General features: G+C 39.6%; 1 long non-coding RNA gene across 10 annotated transcripts in view; it reads right to left on the bottom strand.

Annotated features, from left to right (window-relative positions):
* The window catches only part of LOC123799865 (uncharacterized), a 503,415-nt gene that overhangs the window by 379,726 nt on the left and 105,764 nt on the right, over positions 1–17,925 (bottom strand). For 7 of the 10 annotated variants that reach the window (XR_015720954.1, XR_015720957.1, XR_015720958.1 and 4 more), the window contains one exon: positions 1,626–1,718. The exons of 2 other annotated variants lie outside the window; for them this stretch is intronic. This is a non-coding gene — a long non-coding RNA (uncharacterized LOC123799865). Of the gene's footprint in view, positions 1–1,625; positions 1,719–14,991; positions 15,070–17,925 lie in introns of all 10 variants that reach the window. One more of the 10 variants, XR_015720961.1, reaches the window with a different exon arrangement.

Here is a 17,925-nt window from a genome sequence, read left to right as displayed (position 1 = left end):
AAAAAGAGGCCAAATATTGGAACATGTAATTTAGAGTAGAAATCTGAATAACCAACAAATATGAAAAGATGTTCCACCTCATTGAAAAGTTAGGAAATGCAAATTAAAACATTAATGAACCATCAGTAACTTTAATCAATTATGCAAAAGACAAAAGTGTGAATAACTGAGGGTTAGTGAGGATAGCAATAATTGGGAGACTTTATAAACCAGAACCACTGCCTTGAAGATCCACTGGACAGTATCTAGAAAATGTGAACTTGCACATCACTAATATTTAACCATTTTGCTTTATGGTATATTTACACTGGTAGACATGCAGAAAAGTGCTCAGTGTAGCCTTGTTTATATAGCAAAAATTGGGAAAAACAGGAATAACCAACAATAGAGAAAGAGATAGAATTGTTCTAGAGCACTTGCATAAGTTTTATATAGATATGTTTCACATGGACAGACCACGGGAACATGATTTTGAATTAAAACAAGTGATACATGATCACTTACAGAGTGCTTCTTAAAAAAATGATAAATTATACAGTGAGTAATTTTTAAAAATGAGAATAAATATAAATTGTCCTAAGAATCTAGTGCTTACACTAGCAACATCAGCATTTCCTGGGAATATGCATGCAACTCTTAATCTCAGGGTTGTGAGTTCAAGCCCCACATTGGGTATGGTGATTACTTAAAATAGAAATGTAAATTCTTGGGCCCAACCTCAGACCTACTGATTCAGAATCTCTTGTGTGTGGGGCCCTACAATCTGTTTTAACAAGCCCTGAAGTAGATTGCTAAAGCTTGGGAAATATATATTATAGACTTACATCTTATATAAATATGTATTTGCTAAAAATATAGTATAGATGGCTGGAGGAAATCAAAGAAATTTCTTGACAGTGGCTGCCTTAGAGTTGGCTCAAATATCTATAATGTCATATCTATAACTATAAAAATAAATCTGAAACAAGAAGGACAAAATACTAATATTTGTTCATTCTTAGTGGAGGGTATGAGGGTCTTTGTTAAATTATTCTGCATCCTTCTGAATTTTTTGAACTTTTCAAAATAAAAAGGAGCTACAGAGAACATGGTGTAAATGGTTACTGAATAGTAGAGGGATTTCATGCAGTAACCAAAAACATCTTAGTTCTTTCTCAAGTCTTCAAGTTGAATTAAGAATATCTCAAGATTGCAAACAAGCTCCTTAAAAACAACACAACAGAACCCATCATTTTGTAATCATTTACAATAGTTAAATTTACTGAATCAAACTTCTCATGATTTTGCAGCTCAAAACAACAGAGAGAAATAAACCAGAAAGCAGAGTGGATATTAAGTTGTAACTGGCATCTATAATCTCTATTTTAGCTCTCTAATTTGATCAGAATATTGATATCATTGATGTTGGAAAAGTTAAAAGTCGAAATTAGGAAATATACTTATTTGAAACAAAATTTGTTACCTGTATTTGTTTACGTATTGGGATTGTTTAGGATTACATATAAACAAGGCATCTCATTGTTTTACAGTGCTTTACTTTGTAAGAATATGTTTTAACCTCACTTTCTTCCTCCGGGCAGGGCTGCCCTTCAACCCCCAAGTATAGATACTATGTTACTCAGTACCTCCAGATTTCCCAGCTACTCTTCCGGACTTCTCAAGTTTCTCAATTCAGGTTTTAGGATGTCTCCCTTAATGTAATCTTCTGCTATATGGTTCTGAAAAAAGAAAAGCCACTTCCTGTCACTTGGAAGATATCTGACCAAATATCTTAGGATATTTCATTAGGATGAAACCTACTTCACTCATCACTACTCAAGGCTAAACTCATACAGTCAGGCTACCCTTGTCTCTCTTTCATTCAACCGTGACTCTCTCTGCATAGCACAAAAGTAATATAAAAACAGCCCTTGACCACAAAGGCTTACATTTCAGTTAAGGGTATAAGAAGTATCCATTTGCAGCATCGTGCAGAAAAACAACACCATAAAATAGCATTCTACATGGCAACCATAAAGTGCTAAATCATATGGGATGACACTGAACAGAGAAAGAACTTTAAGAGAAGTCAGGTCATGGTGGAAGGTACTTGCAGGAAGGTTTTGTGAGAGAAATGAGGCTTAAAAGTTAGACAGCACTGAAAAAAAAACTGGGCAATAGGAATTTGTGGGAAGCAGAATAGCGTGGCCAAGGGATGAAGGCTGTAAGGTCAACAGGGGCCAATGAATAGCAAAGGTGTGGGAGAGAAAGTGGACTGTAGTTATGGAGCTCTGAGAAATATAAAAGGTGCACAGACGTGATATACATCCTATGTTCCCTGATTAATAAAGGCTTCATTTGTAAGTGTGCTTAACCCACATCACAAACCATCTGGGAAATCATGCGGAAAAATAAGATCCTTCCCCACTTATTATCATCATCATGAACCAGTATTAATATTTTACTGCCTGTCTTTTATTTCACAATATCTGTTTCCTTCTCATTTTTAAACATATAAAAATAATGTATGCTCATTCTAGGACGTTTTCAAAAATGACTAAAAACTGTGAGACATTTCAATTGATATTTATGGAGCACCAGCCTTTACTTTTTTAGCTCATGTGAGCCTTGCAACAACCTCATTATCTGTACCTTATAAAGAGATAAATGTAGCACAGAGATGTAAACTAGTCTAAGATCACACAGCACATAGGCAGGGCTGTCACAACTCGATTCCATGAATTATAGTGTCAGAGCCCATGTACTTAACCACGCCACTGGGTTCTACTCCCTATCTCTCTTCCAAAAAGATGAGTTTGATCTCTGCATTAGAGTCTATGATATGTACATAGCACAAATCTTTAAATATGCCTTCATTATAAGTTATTGTATCTATCTGAAATATTTTACTCTTGTAAATAATGCAACATTGAATATTTTTATACATAAGTCTTTATAGGAGCATTCAATTATTTCTCCAAGATACATTCATATAAGCAGAGCTGCTAGGACAGACAGGAAAAACTTGAGGCTTTTGTGTTGTTAAAATATTTCCAGAAGTACCGATCGATGATCATGGTACCACTCCCAATATGTAAGCAAGAAGAGACTTCTTTATATCTCTTTTAACTCTCAGAATTGTATTTTTAGTTAAACTTTTAACTTTGAGATAGTTTAGATTCACATGCAGTTACTAGAGAGAAATCCCATGTACATTTTAGCCAATTTACCCCAATGATAACATCTTGCAAAACTTTCGCACAATGTCACAACTAGGACATTATACTGATACAGTCATGATACAGAACATTTCCATTATCAGAGGACTCCTCATGTTGCCCTCTGATAGACACACACACTTTCCTCCTGTCCCCACCTCCTCCTTCTTTCCAGGTACCACTAACCTGTTTTCTATTTCTATAATTTTGTCATTTCAAGAATGTTATATAAATGGAATCATACAGTATGTATCCTTTTTAGTCTTGCCTCTCTTCAATGAACATAATTCTTTGGAGGCATCCAGTTTGTTGCATTTATCAATAATTTATTCCTTTGTATTTTGCTGGTAATAATCCATGGTAAAAATGCAGCATGGTTTGTTTAACCATTCACTCCCTGAAGGACATCCGGGTTGCTTCCCGTTTGGGGCTATCATGAATAAAACTACTAAAAACATTTGTGTTCATGTTTTTGTGTAAACATACATTTTCATTTCTGTGGGATAAATGCCCCCAAGAGAGCAATTTCTGGGTCAATACAGTAGTCATATATTTATTTTTATGAGTGGCCACACCATTTTGCATGTTCACCAACAGTGTCTGAGTGATCCGGTTTCTCCTCAACCTCACCAGCATTTTTTTTTAAGTAAGTATTTTTATTTTAGCTATTCTGCTAGTTGTGTTTCCTCATTATGGTTTTAGTAAATTGTGTTGTTTTTTTAAAAGATTTTATTGATTTATTTTAGAGAGAGAGTCTGTGCTCACACATGCGCACAATGGGTGGGTGAGGCAGAGGGGGATGGAGACAGACAGACTCCACAGGGAGCATGGAGCCCAGTGCAGACTCCATCTCACCACCCCTGAGATCAGGCCCGAAGTTGACACCAAGAGTCAGAAACTTCACCCACTGAGCCACCCATGTGCCCCTAAATCATGTTATTTTTAATCTTAATGAATTTAATGCAGATCTGTGATTTCCCACTGTAATTTGGAGGGTTTTTTTCCATCTTCTCAAATTTTTGGACCATTACTGTTTTTTCTATAACTTATATAGTTCATGTGCTTTTTACATTTATTTCATGTATTTGTATACTGATGATATTAACCCTTCATCTTTAAATTCTTTTCCTGATTTCACTGAAATTACTTGAGCAAGTAAATGCTTAGGTTTTCTTTTTTTTTTTTTTTTAAGGTTTTATTTATTTATTGGAGAGAGAGAGTGAGCAAGACAGAGCACAAGCAGGAGGAGCAGCAGGCAGAGGGAGAATCAGACTCCCCACTGAGCAGGGAGCCTGATGCAGGACTCGATCCCAGGACCCCGGGATCATGACCTGAGTGGAAGACAGATACTTAACCGACTGAGCCACCCAGACATCCCATGCTTTAGAGTTCTTATAAAATTTATTCCTAAGCCTTGAATGACCACTATACTCCAAAAGATGCTTTCTAAGATCACTTCAACTCTCTGTCAGGTCAGTTGGTTCAACTGAACTGAATTGAAGGCTTTTAAAATTATGAATAAAATCTTGCCTGCATATTATACATAAATTTATTCTATTTTTATTAGTACTATGTTTGCTATATTACTCACCTATACTACCACATTCTTTGCTACCAATGCGTTATCAGTTCCCTCTGAAGCCTATTTTTTTTTCTTCCTGATCAGTATTTTATAGTCCTCAGCCCATTTCAGCGTCTCAGAAAGCAAGTGTCATACTTGGAAATGCAGCCATATAAATCCACAAAATGTACATAGATTTCTGAAGAGAATAGGGATTACACATAAAGTTAAAGGACCAACAGAGTCTGAGAACCGTGTACATGTGCATGTCCGTTCTGGCTCAGCCATGGACTTCTCTGTGACCTCAGAGAAGACCTTTGCTGTGCCTTTTCCATTTCTTTATTTTTTTAAGATTTTATTTATTTGTTTGTTTGTTTATTGGGGTGGGGAGGAGCAGAGGGAGAGAGACAAGCATACATCACGCTAAGTGTGGAGCCCAACACAGGGCTCGATCCCACGACCCTGAGTATATGACCTGAGCTGAAATCAAGAGTCGGGCACTTAACTGACTGAGCCACCCAGGAGTCCCTCCATTTCTTCTTCCATAATCAGGATCAAATCATTTTCTGCCCCCTTGGTCTGATCCAGGAAAATTCACTGATGCAATAAAGGCAGCGGAGAGGTCTAGACCAAAGACGGCTTTCAGCCAGGAAGAGAGTCATTTTAATTACCCACCCAGGAACTATTGCAGTATCAGATGGGAGGGGGCAGATGACGTCGGAAGCAGAACACACAGCAGGGTTGCTGTTGTAGGCAGCCCACCCAAGAACTGAGGTGAGCATTCACAGCCAGTTACAGTAACTCAAAACACCGTGAAGGTCAGCTTCAGAAAGTCTTCACAAAGCTCGAGATTTTTCTTAAGGGTTGCTGTCCACATACACAGCTTGCTCTCTAGATGAAAGAACACCTGGCAACTTACAAAGGTGAAACCATCTGAGGCAGGGCTGTGGGCAGTGGGCTGAATCTGCTGTTTGGAGTCGGAGAAAGGCAAAGTTTGTCAGAAGAGATCCCAAATCCCTCAGGAAGGAGCAAATGCTTCCAGCAGGGTGAGATTTGATGAAACATCCGTCTCTCTGAAACATATTTACCTGTGGAAGGCAATTTACCCATGAAAGGCAAATCCTTTTTTCTCAGCTAGAGGAAGCCACCTTCCAGAGTATTCTAAGCAAGGCCAGAATCCTCACACCCCCAGATTCCTGACATTTTGAGGTTCATTTAGGCCAGAGGTTGGCAAACGAAGGGCCACAAGCCAAGAGAAGCCTACCACCATGTTTTTGTACAGCCTGTGAGCTGAGACTGATTTTTGCATTTTTAAATGGTAGGAAAAAAAAATCAAATGATGAACAACATTCCATGACACATGAAAACTGTAGGAAATTCAAATTTCAGTGTCCATCAGTAATGTGTTTTTTTTTTTTAGAATGCAGGCATGCTTATTCATTTATGTATTGTCTGTGGCTGCATGGGGGGGGGTACAACAAAAGAATTGAGTAGTTGCAACAGAGACCATTTGGCCCAAAAGCCTAAAATACTCACTGCCTGATCCTTAACAGAAAAAAAAAAATTGGCCGACCCCTGATCTAGGCCATCCTCCCACACAATCTTTTTATAGACCCAGTAAACCATCATCTTACTTTGTGCTTCACGCCTGTCATGGCAGGGAGTTCATCACTTCACAAGCAGGCCTATAACTTTGACAGCAACAATCATCAAAATTATCATTATTTTGAACTCAAATCTCTAACCCACTGGGCCTAATTATGCTCTATTAAAATGACCTAGAATAAGTCTACTCTCTTCATGCATGAAGGCAAAATGAAATGAGAAGAAAATTCTTTGTTAATACTACAAGCATGAGGTGTTGTCTACGGCTCAACATGAGGAGACTAAGGTCGTCTAAGAGCTGGTTTTACCTCAGAGATTCACCAAATCCCACCAAACATGCTCTTGGCCTTGGCTGCTTGCAGGGGCCAACGCTGTGGTCTTGGAAGAGTTATACACACTTGTTCAGGGGAGCCCATGCAGAGCAGACGGGCTGGCACACTGGCCCCCCGGTTCTCTCAGTGGCACCTCTGAGGTAACTAAATTCCAGCCATTTAGGCTTCTGTCCTCAGCACTTTCTCTCCTCAGGCTATAAACTTGTCTAAAGGAAGCAAGGTAAAGTATTTTAAGTTATAAGGGAGGGGTGCGTGGGTGGTTCAGTCGGTTGAACGCCTGACTCTTGGTTTCAGCTCAGGTCCTGATCTCATGGGTCGTGAGATCAAGATCCCTGTTGGGCTCCATGTTCAGCGGGGAATCTGCTTGGATATTCTCTCTCCCTCTGCCCCTCTCCCCACTCGAGCGCATGCGTGCATTCTCTCTGTCTCTGTCTGTCTGTCTCTCAAATAAATAAATCTTTAAAAAAAAAAGTTATAAAGGAATCTCTGGTATCATCTTGTCCACTGCTGATCGAAGAGAGTTCCGTGGGCCAACAATGCCAGTATTACCAGAGAGCTTGATAAAATTGCAGGATCTTAGGTTCACGCAAACCTTCTGAATTAGAATCTGCATTTCTACAGGATCTCTAAGTGATTCATGGAAAAGGTGGAAAAGTGTGTAGTTAATCCATGGCCATTCTGTAAACTAGGAGCCCGAAGTTTAAATTTAGTGCCTCAGATCCTGGTTCTGATTTCGTTTTTCTAAGCAGCGTCTACAAACATCCAGGAGAAGTCATGATCATACCTTTCAGGGTGAAGTAACTCAGAAGGCTGCCTCATCTTGATTCTCTCCCTTTATTCAAAACCAGTACTCCTGGAAATCAAACCCTAGTCCATAACCAGCTGGCTCTGAGCTTAATCTCTTCATGCTTAATGCTAGCAAACAACTCAGTTAAAATACATACACATAAATTCTGAGCTAAATATCTGTCTTTCAATGTCCTTCAGTGGGTGGATGGTTAGACAAACTGTGGTACACCCATACTAACTGTACCACTCAAAAAGGCACAAATTATTAATACACAGAAAAGACTTGGATAAACCTCAAGTAAATTATGCTGAATGAAAACAGCCAATCTCTAAAGGATATATACTTCATGATTCCATTTATAGAACATTCCTGAAATAATATAATTAGAGCAATGGAGAGGAGGTTAATGGTTGATAAGGACCGGGCATGGGGGAGAGGGTGGGTATGGCTATAAAAGGATAAATAAGGGGTGCTTGGGTGGCCCAGTTGGTTGAGCGTCTGACTCTTGGTTTTAGCTCAGGTTGTGATCTCAGGGTCGTGGGATCAAGCCCTGCGTTAGGCTCCTTGCTCAGTGTGGAGTCTGCTTAAGACTCTCTCTCCCTCTCCCCCTCCCTCTAAAATAAATAAATAAATCATTTTTTTAAAGGATAAATAACATGAGGAAGTCATATGGGGATAAAAGAGTTTTTCTGTATTTTGATTATGGTGGTGGTTACACAGAGCTACACTAGTGAGAAAACTGCATAGAGCTAAACACACATGTGCATGTGCACACACCTGTGTGCAAGCATAACTGATGGAATCTGAATAAGCTTTGTGAATTGGACCAACATTGATCTCCAGATTTTGATATCGCACAATAGTTATGAAAGATGCAAATATTGGGGGAGGCCGGGTGAAGAGTATCCAGAACCTTGGTGTACTTTTTTCTGGCAACTTCCTGTGAATCTGTGATTATTTCACAATGAAAGGTTAAAAAAAGAAAATTTCAAAGATGCATTAACATATGGATGAATGAGTGAGCAAATCAACAAACAGAACATTATCCACAATAGGAGTGGGAGAGGCAGGTCCCTTGCAATTAAGAATGTGTTTTCTCTATTTTTTTATTACAAACTGTTACTAAGATTCCATCAGTTATAACTCTGTCCTCTAATTTGGCTGGTTCTAACTAGATGTAGTCTTGGCATTTAGATAATGAGGAGACATTTTTAGGCTTCTGATAACTCTATGTAAGATATGACTATATAATAAATCAAATGTCAAAGATTTAGAAACATTTCTTAAGGACAAATCTTGTCTTTCTGTAAAGGTGCAAAAATACATCACGTCTCACACATAATCCTTTTATCTAAGACATTTATTTGGGGCTGAAAGAATTAAAAACACATTCATGGGACTATGAGGTCAAGATCTTCATATTATAGGCCCTGCCCACACCTCCTGCATCTCAGATTTTTTTAACATCCATCTTAACTAACATGAAAATGGGCCATGCATTTTAACGTAATTGCCACTTTTGCCCTTGCACATGTAATTGCTTGAATTTTAGTTTTAATTCTCCCTCTCTCTTGCTGTAATTATGAGAACAATTAAGTGTCAGAGTTCAGAGCTTCTCAATTTTAAGAAAAGAGGAACGGCCAAAATGAACTCCTTTTCCTGCCTTGAAATACCAATTGCTACAACAGCTGCAACTAACATTTTCATAGTGCTTTGCAACTGATAACACACTTTCACTTAGAAAGATCCATTTAGGGGTCAACTCAGACAGTATGGAAAATTGTGTTGAAAGCTACAAAAGTAGGAACAGAGAACTGCATGGACATTTTCCCATGAATCAGCAAAAGCCTGTCTGAGTACAACTGAGTCCATGGACTTCAAGGAAAACCAGAACACCCCACCCTTTGCCACAATCTCTCATGCTGATATTTTTGAACTCCTGGTCATGGCCACCATCACTCTCCAAGAGAACTTGTATGTGTCCTGAGCTTGGGGGAAAGAAAGTCAAATGTATGAACCAGGACTTGAATCTACCAATTGTAAAAGCTAATGGCTTGAACACTGGGTGAGGGAGGGCCTCCCACTTATTGATTGGAAAACCTACCCACGGACAAGCTTCTTGGGTCTTTGTGACTCCTTATTTGATAAACTGAGTGCTTATGGAAAGCAAACAGAGCAGAAGAGTTCCACGGGGTCCAGAATACACGTATTTATTGAATCCTCAATAGGTATGTGCTTTGGGAAAAGAAACTCTTATCCAAGGCTGCAAGGGATATTGAAATGAGTTGAGTCCAGAGCCAAACCAGAACCCAAATACAAATGTTCAAAGAGACAAGGGGTAATGTCACTAAATCAGAAGGGGGCAAGAAACGGGAAGGAAAAATAAAAAAGCAAGAGTGCAGCACATAGCCCTGAATTCAAGCAGCAAGACATGGTGCGTCCATGAGGAAAGCTGGGGCATTCCCTAGACCACACAGTTTTCTGCAGCCATCTTTTGTGGACCACGCAGAATGTAGGCAAGCTGGATGAGCAAAAAGATCAGAAGGCGGGCAGACTGAAGAGGTGTGAGTAGAGGGAAATGTAGTTATTTTCCTCAAGCACCTTACAGTACAGTGGAGAAGCTAGATGCATTCACTGGTAATTAACACAAGCATACAGGTGTATGGGAAAGGCCTTCCTAGAGGAACAAACAATGGCCTGAGGGAATATGGGAAAAAGAAAAGTTGGTTTTGATTTAGGGAATCTTAGAAGGCTTTGCTGAGGAAGAAGCATTTAAACTGGATTTTTATAGATAGCATTTCAAGAAGTAGATATGTGGGAAGACAAATTCTGAGAGAAGGAAAAGCATGTTCGAAAGCAAGAAAGGTAAGAATATATGAAGTATCCTTGCAATGTATTATTTGAAAATAAAGAGAGCAACTGGCCTCACAGGTCAGTGGGCCTGGAAAGAAGATGGGCAGACCAAATTAGACCACTGTGGGCCTTGCCTGATACAGAAATGACCTGCATGGTAGATATTATGGGGAACAGAGGAGGGAAGAATAGAGGCAAAAATGTCAGTGAGAGAGAATGTGTCAAAGAGAGGTCATACGGTTCTTGACTGGAGGTGTTCGAGAACCTGCAGAAGTGGGTGACTAGAGGCAAGTCAGTGGGAAAAAGTCAAAGATATTTTTGAGATTTCCAACCAATATCACTGGAAGATGGTGACACTGTTCAAAAAGTATTAGTACTAGGATATTATGAGTTGGTTTTAAATACTTCCTCTTTGTGTCAAATGATTCATAGCAAACATATACATTTCTGACTACTTTGAAAATCACATATGAGATTATTTATAACTTTAAGACATTTCCCATATTAATTTGATTGTGTTCTTTAGGTTTAATTTAATAGAAGCTGAGCATGAGACAAGAATTTGGGTCCCAAGACACATGATTTATTGAGAGTGCTCTTGGGAGAAATTTGTAACAGAGGGAAGGAAGCATGTGGGATAAGGAAACTAGTTAAGCAAGTCCAGGCTCAGCCTTGGTCCCATGGGAATGTCTTGAACATGAATTGCATCACAGAGTTGGTCTCAATTTGAGGTAAAGGGATCACATTTTTGTACTCCTGAATCCATCAGTCCTTGGCTTCAGGCTATCCTGGGGTCAAGGAGATAAGCCAAATTACTTGGGCTTGAAGATGCCCATTAACTTAGGGCAATTCTCTAAAGAAGGGAGCAGATATGAGCCTTTAGTGGCTAACATTCACAGCAGCTGGGCATGGGTGTACCATCCTACTACAAGGAACCTAGGTGGGGTACCATTATTGCCCACTACCTATGAGTTTGGGTATTCACCTTGGATAACCATATATATCCTAGGGTATAACAAATAAAGGATATTTTTGTAACTTATTATTTCTTTAATTGCCCCTTGTCTCCCTAACTAAGGATGAGATGGAAAAGAATATATTCCAACTCACATCTTTAATTGGACACTTTGGACCAAGGTCTTTGAGAGCAAGAATATGGCCAAGAGAGTGCTGAATTCTCCAGAACTTCTTCCATTTTTAACCCCAGCTTCTGTCTCCCCTACAAAGTACCATGATCAGAATATACTGTTGTCTGAATTTGTGGGTCATGCTCTTTGTTGCCTGGTAAAATTTTAGCTTAATCATCCATTGATCTCAAATTACAGGAAACATCTGAGCCCAGAAGTAGAATGAGCACTGAATAAGTGCCCAGTCTTTGGTGCTGAAATTCTGAATCAACCAAGATCATTTGTAAGAAAAAGAACTTTTAGATGAGCTCTGTGTAATTGATAAGCAAGAGTGAATGATTTTCAGGAAAAGTTTGGGTCATAGCTTAGTTGCTTCTAACAAAGAATCAATGAAGGCAGTAGTTGGATTTAATTATTTCATGAGATTGTGAATTTCTGGAACATGACCATAGAAAATAGTGTGTTCAAGGGTTGCTGATTAAATGAGAAAGTTTTAAAAAGTATTCAAAAGAAAAAAAATGGGCTTATGTCACAAGGACACAGGAACTAGTTTGAAGGAGCTCTTCATGGCCAAATCTAAGACAATTTGAGCACCAAAACTTTTAAGGAAGATAATCTTCGAGTCTGTACCAAAAATTGCTAGATAAATTAATAAATAAACAGGAGGAAAGGAATTTGAATTCTTTTTCAAAAAGAATGCCGATTACTGGCTGGTAGATGCAGCAGATGAACTGTAGTTGGAAAATCATTATTATTTTTTTAAAGATTTATTTATTTATTTGAGAGAGAGAGAGCATGCACGTGCATGAGCAGAGGGAAAAGCAGAGGGAGAGGATCTTTAAGCAGACTCCCGCTGAGCGGGGAGCCTGATGTGGGGCTTGATCTCACAACCCATGAGATCATGACCTAAGACAAAATCAAGAGTCCAACGCTCAACCGACTGAGCCACCCAGCACCCCTGAAAATCATTATTTTGCAATCATCATAGCAAAGATAGGATCAGGCAAGAATTATCAAAGGACACTAAATTCACGGAAAAATTTTAATGAGGAGCAAAATAGTTGCATGGTCTTAAGTGTCTTTGACAAACTTTTATTTGTTGCAAAGGAAGTGTATTAACTATACTGTAAGGAAATTGAACAACCCCTTAATGGGGAAAAACTTGGACAATACTTTGGCTGATCAGAATCAACATGACTAATGAGGGGCCAGGGGACAAAGTACGCATCTTAATGTGATATCATGACAAGGGCCCAATATCCCCAGTGCAGTATTCCAGCTGAGAATGCACAACCTCAATCTAGGGACGAGGAACTCTCAGAAATCCCCAAATGAGGACTATTCCATTAAAAGGAGACAGTTGTGTTATTCAAAATTGTCAATGTCATAACTAAAAAGAGGCACAGTTCCAGATGAAAGAAAACTAAAGAGATATGACAATTAAGTGAAATGTGTGATCCTAGACTGGATCCTGTGCGAGAAGGAAAATAGTGCTATACATGTCCTGAAATTCACAAGTGGCTGTGGTTATTTAAAGAATGTCCTTATCCTTAGGAAATATATACTGAAGAATCTAGGGGTGAAGAGTCATAATGTATGCAACCTACTCCCTAAAGGTTTACAAAAATCAGTTTATACATGTGTGTATGTATGCATATGCCTATTTAGAAAGAAAGAGAGACAGAAAAAAGGCAAACAAATTAAGTCAAAATGTTAACAAAAGATAAATCTGGGTATTCCTCCAGCTTTTCTGTGGGTTTCTAGATAAAAATGTATTTACAGTTAAGATGCCTTTTTAAAAAAATAGGGGCAACTCAGTACAAACATATCAATACCATTATCTCCAAATGACTCCCTGCCAGCTGAACAAAATGGAGTCCATTCCTTGTAACTTGACTCCAGCACCACCAATGACCTGGCCCCTACACCACTACTGATGTTTCTACCATGATTTCCCAGCTCTCAAATGGTCCCACTCTGATCACTTGGCCCACCACTCATAAAATGATATGACGAGTACAAGCACAGTTAGCATGGTGTCCCCTCGTTTTAAGGTCCCTTGTTGACTACCGATTACAGATCAAATTCATTTGCTTGACCTTCAAGACCCTCTAAATATGACCCCAAATTGGTATTCCTTTCTACTTTCTACTAATATCTGGGACAAAATGTGGTGTAATAGAATGAGGCTTAGTGTCAGAAAGACCCCGAGTTCTCACCTAACTCCAAACTTCTGTGTGAGATAAGGCAGGTTCCTCAACCTCTCTCAGGTACAATTTCTTCATTTCACACACAACAACAATAACAACAACAGCAACAACAACAACAACCGATACCCCAGTTCATCAGTTCCCCAAGTCTGTAATAATTGCCATTCCTCCCCTCTATACAAAAGCTTCTTCTGACTGGCATTCCCTCGTCCTTGACTGTTTTTCTCTGTGAGAGCATTCTTTGATCCAACCTCAGTCTCGTATCTTTTGTGGAGATCTTCCATCTTCCCCACCCATTTGCAATTTCTCTCCCTTCCACATTCTCATAGCCCTTTGGTCATATCTCTATTATGAATTCATGTTTTATTTCCCATCTTCATCTCAGTATTGGACCAAATGAGCTCTCAGTAAGTGTGGGCTCAAAACACGTGGGCCCTCCTCCTGTGGAGCACTGGGGGGATAGTAAGTACCTATATAGTATTATCCCACATTTTGGATTACACATTCATTTAGGGTGATGGCCATGTCTTCACGTATCCATCTGAATTCCCCACAGGACATTCAGCAGAATGCAATGGGGTTCTGTGCCCTCAATTTTGGTGAAAATATAATAACAATAATGATGAAAACAACCAATACTTACTGAGTATTTACTGAGTTCCTGGTCCTGTTCTAGGTACGTTATGCATATTAAAACATTTAATCCTCACAATGATTTCTTGAGATGCATATGTTCTGTTGCTAGTCCCATTTTCTAGGTAGGGAAACTGAGACACAAAGAGGCTAAATAACCCGCCAAAGTCAGTAAAGCAGCAGAGGCAGGCACGAAGCCCAGATAGTTGGGCTCTAAAACTCACTCACCGAACCAATACTCTGCACCATTTATCCTCAGACTATATTGGAATCTTTACATCTAAAGGACAGCAGGTTGCCACTGGGACAGCAAGGACAGTGTCTCCAAATAGGGAAGACTGTCACTAGAAGTATCAATGCCATAGGGCAGCCATCCTACCTGGTCATTCTCAGGAGGTTATGTTTTTTTTATTCGGTGTCTTTCCAGCAAGAACACTCTGCTTTCTTCCAGTATCTTCCTTAAGCCCTCCCCCCAGGTCAGCAGTTACTGCTTTACTACCATATGTTTGGGGGCTCCATAGCCTGGATACCTTACCACCAGCCTCCTCCCCTATTAGATTTTTACTGTGACGTGCTGGATAACAAAACTCCCCAAATCTCAGTGGCTTACAACAACAAAAGCCTACTTTTCTTATTTTTCTCTATAGATCAGCTGTGGTTTGACTACGCTTGGTTGGGCTTACCTTGGTTCAGGTGGGCTGGGCTAGACTCAGCTTCAGATCACATTCACCTCTGTTCCATGTGTTTTCATAATTTTGAAACTAGATAAATGCCAAAGACAAGTACTTCATAAAACAAACAGTAGAGCAAAAGAGGCTAAACTAAGTATGGAGCATATTTAAGTCCTCTGCACATGATACATCTATTAATCGCCGTTGGCCAGATCAAATTGTATGAACCCATAATGAACAAGGAATTCATATTCTGCCCACTCTACTGAGAGGGAAAATCACATGACAAAGGAGCATGGAAATAAACCTATATTTTAGGAAGGAGTGAAAAAGCGGGAACAGTAATCCAATCTACAGAACTCTCCAATCTTCCAAAGACAACAAGGCAGGGATTCCCAACACAAATAGTGGCAGGAACAGCTCAAAGCATGGCTTACTCTTGGGCTCTGATGTGGACTCAGCCCTGGCAGTTATTCGGAAGTGGATGGATGAGACCACATCAGGAAGGATGGCCAGAGAGCATACTCATGTATAATGTACCTACCCCGGAAAGTCACATTACCCCAATCTGATTAAGTGGGGTATGATGCAATCAATCAACAAATAGCTATAGAGCATGGAAATATAACATTGACTTGGTGTTGCTGAGTCCCAAAGAGAAATGATCAAGGACCAATGGACCTGTCTGGGAAGACAGGACTAACACACTTGGCAATACCTCCAGAACAAGCCAGTGTGTGATTAAGTTCTCAACCACACAGAGGAGCTCCTAGAGAAAAGGACAGTATTTTATAAAGTGATAACTGCACAGCACAAAGCACATGCAGAGAAAGCCTTGGGGAATTGAGAGCTTTGAAAGAGGACCTTGAATGTCCTATAGATAGAAAGAACAGATAGAAAATGTTAGATACGCATTTCCAGAGAGGATAACCAGATGAGTCAGGAGAGATGGGGGACAATAATAGTGTGGAATATTATAGGATTGTCATTTAATAGAGTTTTAGAAAACCATATTTCAGGAGCAAGGGAGGGATAAAGGAAATTGGTCTGAACTGACAAATACCTTGGCTGCCCTGGTCTGAGAGAAATTCCTGAACTGTCTTTTTGACTTGAAGTTCTATTTTCTGTGTTATTTTTTACAGCTTCAAACCCCTTCACTTTCTGACTAAACTGTGTGGAAAGAAATGAAATTTAAATGATTCAACATATGTCACCCAGAACTACTGGGCCCTGCCGTTCTTTTTTAAAGACAACCCCCATGAGAGTTTCTATTTTCAGTTTGAGCAGATTTCCATTTCAACCAGAGCTAGCTGGGATACTTCTCCCCTCTCTTTTATTCAGCGTGGGAGCCAGTTGGGATTCTTTAAAAGATCTGCTGTGTTGCTGAGTGTCCTGGAAGAATGGAGCATTGCAGTAGATTCGGCTGAACCAATAAATCATGACCTGGACACACCAGCCACAGTGCCCTCCTGTTTATCACAAACAAGAGGAAATGCAAGGCCTTTTCTTTCTTCTTTCATGGGAATGTGGCACCCAAGGGGTTATAATATAAGGAGGAAGAATTAAAAGCTGAAAGTTAGATATTTTTCTAGCTTGAGTTAAAATGTTACTTTGTGATGATAAATGTCATTACAGAGACTTCTAGTGCTTGTCCAGATCTGGTTCTAGGAGCATAGGAAGATTAAAAATCCCTACCCTGTTGCTGCGGAGTGGTGATATTTGACTGGTTCTGGCCAATGCACTGAGACATGGAAGAAGTTGTGAAAGACTCACTCACATGTCTCCAGTGCCTCTTCCCCTGCCTGTTGAACAAGGAGGCTTTTTGTTCCCAATGGTGCAGCTAATAGTGGTGCCCATCAGCCTGGACCACCAAGTCATTGTACGAAGAACAGCTGTCCTGAAGGGTTTCCTGGACACTCAGAAGACACTGCCTAAGCAAGAAAGATACCTTTGCTCTGGTTGGTCGCTAAAATTCCAGAATTGTTTGTTATCACAGTTTAACCTACCTGTGCTGACTAATAAATGCTAACCCATATCTACAAGGCTCCAAAAGACACTCAACTTGATTTAGGCTAGAGTAGTTAAGACTGGACAAAATAGAGCCCAGTGCGGAGATGTCCGAGCAGCATAAAGTAACCCCTAAGCTCCAGCGTGGGTTTTACTCATAGATGAATCCCTCCCAGTCTCATTTAGAACCTAACAGTTCTTACTTTACACACAATTCTAACATAGCTTCTCCTGTCTAGTTTATTTACTTATTTTTATAATAATTTTTTATTATGTTATGTTAGTCACCATACAGTACATCACTAGTTTTCGATGTAATGTTCCATGATTCATTACTTGCGTATAAGCAGAAAGTTAGAAAGGAGAGAGTTCAGAGTCACACTTACAGCAACAGAGACAGCTGACAGCTCATCAGCTTGCTGCATTCTCGGTCCTGAATTAGGTGAATTTACAAGTTCCCATAAATTTTCCTGTGACTCTCTGAAATGCCATTTAGTCTGTTACCTTGGCAATGATTGCTTAAGGTCTTCTAGGTGACCCACCACCCTGTGATGCCTAACATTACCTAAAGAGGATACAGTGGAAAGAATATCAGGAGCATGGTGTTGTTGACAAGAAGCCAGTGCAAGCTCATTAGCTTGAACATATACTCTGGCTTCTTACCACTGGCCCACAGCATTGGACCTGAGTGTAGACACAAAATGTGTAAGGGGCTAGACGGCATATATAACCAAATAACCGTGTGATCTACAGAAGCAAATTCATTATACAAATGTGGACGTACAGCAGCCCTGTCTAGTATCGCGAGCTTTGCTTGTATTGGCCACAATCTCTTGAGGACTCTTTCCTAAGGTTAATTCTACCTGCAATTAATAATGGCAGGTGTAGAGAACTATAGATCTTTGATTGCCATTTTCTCCTGCACACTTGACCACTGTT

Source organism: Ursus americanus, chromosome 22 (assembly GCF_024610735.1).
Source record: "Ursus americanus isolate L20-20 chromosome 22, mUrsAme1.1.p, whole genome shotgun sequence".
Taxonomy (NCBI): Eukaryota; Metazoa; Chordata; class Mammalia; order Carnivora; family Ursidae; genus Ursus; species Ursus americanus.
Note: the sequence above shows the minus strand (reverse complement) of the source record. Positions and strands in the feature narration are given on the sequence as shown.